Here is a 3707-nt window from a genome sequence, read left to right on the forward strand (position 1 = left end):
TCTCCTGCCTCAGCCTCTCGGTAGCTGGGACTACAGGCACCCACCACCACACCCAGCTAATTTTTTGTATTTTTAGTAGAGACGGAGTTTCACCATGTTAGCCAGGATAGTCTCGATCTCCTGACCTTGTGATCTGCCCACCTCGGCCTCCCAAAGTGCTGAGATTACAGGTGTGAGCCACCGTACCTGGCCATCTTTGTACCCTTTAACCCACTTATCTTCATTCTTCTCCTGCCCTCAACTCTACTCACCCTGTTCAGTCTCTGTGATGTATCTTTCCGTTCTCTACCCATGTGATCAAACCTTTTAGCTCCAACATATAAGTCAGAACATGTAAAGCTGATCTCAACTTCCAGCTATGTTGCTGCAAATGACAGGATTTCACTATTTATATCCTGATATATATATACACACATTTTCTTGATCAATTCATCCATTGATGAACACTTAGGTTGATTCCATATCTTTGCTCTTATAAATAGTGCTACAATAAACATGCCAGTGCAGGTATCCCTTTGATATGTTGATTTCTTTTCTTTGGTGTAAATACTTAGTAGTGGAATTAATGGATTGAATTGTAGTTTGCTTTTGTTTTCATATTTGTTTTTTTGAGAAATGGCCATACTATTTTCCATGGTGGCTATATTAGCTTACATTCCCACAACAGTTATAAGTGCTCCCTTTTTTCCATATCCTCACCAAGGTCTACATTTTTTTTTTTTGGTCTTTTTAATAACAGCCATCCTGAAAGGGGCAAGACGATATCTCATTATGGTTTTCACTTGAATGTCCATGATGATTAGTGATGTTGAGCATTTCTCAAATACCTTTTGGCCATTTGTCTTATCTTTTGAGAAGTGTCTATTCACGTTCTTTGCCTACTGTTTAATGTGATTATTTGTTTTTTACTTGTTGTTTGAGTTCCTTGTATATCCTAGATATGAGTCTCCTATTGATGAATAGTTTGCAAATATTTTCTCCCATCTAACAGGTTGTCTCTTCACTCTGTTGCTTATTTATTTTGCTCTGCAGAAGCTCTTTAGTTTGATTAAGTTCTATTTGTCTATTTTTCATTTTTGGTGCCTTTGCTTTTCAGGTCTTAGTCGTAAGTTCTTTGCCTAGACCTATATCCAGGAGAGTTTCCACTAGGATTTCTTTTAATATTACAGTTTTGGGTCTTGTGATTAAGTTCTTCGACCCAGCTTGAGTAGAGTTTTGTATATGGTGAGAGACACAAATCCAGTTTCATTCTTCTGCATGTGGCTATCCCATTTTCCCAGCAGTGTCTATGGAAGAGGGTGTTTTTCCTTAACGTAAGTTCTCATTGGTTTTGACAAAGATCAATTGTGGTAAATATGTGGCTTTATTTCTGGATTCTCTATTATGTTCCATTAGTCTGTGATTTTTTATGTTAATATCATGCTGTTTTGTTTACTGCAGCCTTGTAATATATTTTAAAATCAGGTAATGTGATGCTTCCAGCTTTGTTCTTTTTGCTCAGCACTGCTTTGGCTCTTTGAACTCTTTTTTGGTTTCATATGAATTTTAGAATTTTTTAATAATTCTTTGAAGAATGATGTTGATATTTTGATAGAGATTGCTTTGAATCTATAGATTGCTTTGCACAATATGGTCATTTTAATGATGTTAATTCTCCCGATCCATGATCATGGGATGTTTTTCCATTTGTTTATGTCATCTTCAATTTCTTTTATCAGTGTTTTGTAATTTTCTTTGTAGGGATCTTTCACCTCCTTGATTAAATTTATTCCAAGATATTTTTATTTTCTTCTGTAGCTATTACAAATAGGACTGCATTCTTGATTTCTTTCTCTGCTAGGTTATTATTGGTGTAAAAACTTTTACTAATTCTTATAGTTGATTTTCTATCCTGCAACTTTACTGAATTCATTTATCAAATCTAAGAGTTTTTTGGTCAAGTGTTTAGAGTTTATCAAATATAAGATCATATCATAAGCAAAGAGGAACAATTTGACTTTCTGTTTTTCTATTTAGAGGCCTTTTATTTATTTCTCTTGTGTGATTGCTCTGGTCAGAACTTTCAGCACTATGTTCCAGTCAGTAAACTAGAAAAGGCAGACCCTCCCCTCAGTCTGGGTTGGCATCATCTAATCAGCTGCCAGAGCTGCTATAATAAAGCAGGCAGAAGAAGACCGAAAGGGCAGACTTGCTGAGTTTTTCATACTTCATCTTTCTTTCCATGCCGGATGCTTCCTGCTCTCAAACATTAGACTCCAGGTTCTTCAACTTTTGGACTCTTGGACTTACACCAGTGATTTGCCAGAGGCCCTTCAGGTTTTGGCCACAAACTGAAGGTTGCACTGTTGTCTTCCCTACTTTTGAAATTTGGGGACTTGGGCTGACTTCCTTGCTCCTCAGCTTGCAGAGGGCCTATTGTGGGACTTCACCTTGTGGTCATGTGAGTCAATACTGCTAATAAACTCCCCTTCATATATACATCTACCCTATTAGTTCCTGTTCCTCTAGAGAACCCTGAGTAATACAGATTTTGGAGTGGTGAAGGTGGTCATACTTATCTTGTTCCAGTTCTTAGAGGAAAGACTTTCAATTTCTTACCATTTAGTATGATGTTAGCTGTGAGTTTGTCACATATGCTATTGATGTGATGTATCACATTTACTGATTTGTGTATGTTGAACTATCCTTGCATTCCCAGTATAAAGGTCACTTGATTGTGGTGAATTACCTTTTTGATGTGCTGTTAGACTCAGTTTGCTTGTAATCTGTTGACAATTTTTGTGTGATATTTATCAGGGATAGGAACTGCAGTTTTTTCGTTGTTTTGTCCCAGTCTGGTTTTGGTATCAGAGTGATGCTGGCCTTGTTGAATGAGTTAGGGAGAGTTCCCTCCTATTGAATTTTTTGGGATACTTTCAGAAGGATTTGTATTAGGTCTTTGTACATTTGATAGAATTCAGCTGTGAATTTATCCTGTCCTGGGCTTTTCTCTGTTGGGAGTCATTTTATTACTGATTCAATTTCACTAGTCATTATTTCTCTGTACAGGTTTTCTATTTCTTCCTGATTCAGTCTTGGCAAGTGGTATGTTTCCAAGCATTTACCCATTTCCTATGTTTTCCAGTTTATCAGGGTATTGTTGTTTATAATAGTCTCTGATAATCTTTTGTATTCTGTGGTATCAATTGTAATGTCTTCTTTTTCATCTGATTTTATTTGGGTCTCCTCACTTCTCTCCTTGCTTAGTCTATATAGCAGTTTCTCCATTTTGTTTATCTTTTCAAATTACCAACTCTCAGTTTCATCGATCTTTTGTATTATTTTTCGTCTCTATTTTGTTTAGTTCTGTTCTGATCTTTATTATTTCCCTCCTTCTGCAAATTTTGAGCTTGGTTTGTTCTTGCTTTTCTAGTTCCTTGAGGTGCATTGTTAGGTTGTTAATTTGTTATCTGTTTTTTGATGTAGGCATTTATTGCTATCAACTTCCCTCAACACTACTTTTGTTGTATCTCACAGGTTTTGATATGTTGTGTTTCCGTATTCATTTGTTTCACAAAATTTTTTTATTTCCATCTTAATTTCTTCATTGACCTAATGGTTATTCAGGAATATATTGGTTAATTTCCACGTATTTATATAGTTTTCAAAGTTCTTCTTGGTATTGGCTTCCAGTTTTATTCCACTGTGGTCTGAGAAGACACTTAATA

Source organism: Hylobates moloch, unplaced genomic scaffold, assembly GCF_009828535.3.
Source record: "Hylobates moloch isolate HMO894 unplaced genomic scaffold, HMol_V3 SCAFFOLD_6, whole genome shotgun sequence".
NCBI classification, from domain to species: domain Eukaryota; kingdom Metazoa; phylum Chordata; class Mammalia; order Primates; family Hylobatidae; genus Hylobates; species Hylobates moloch.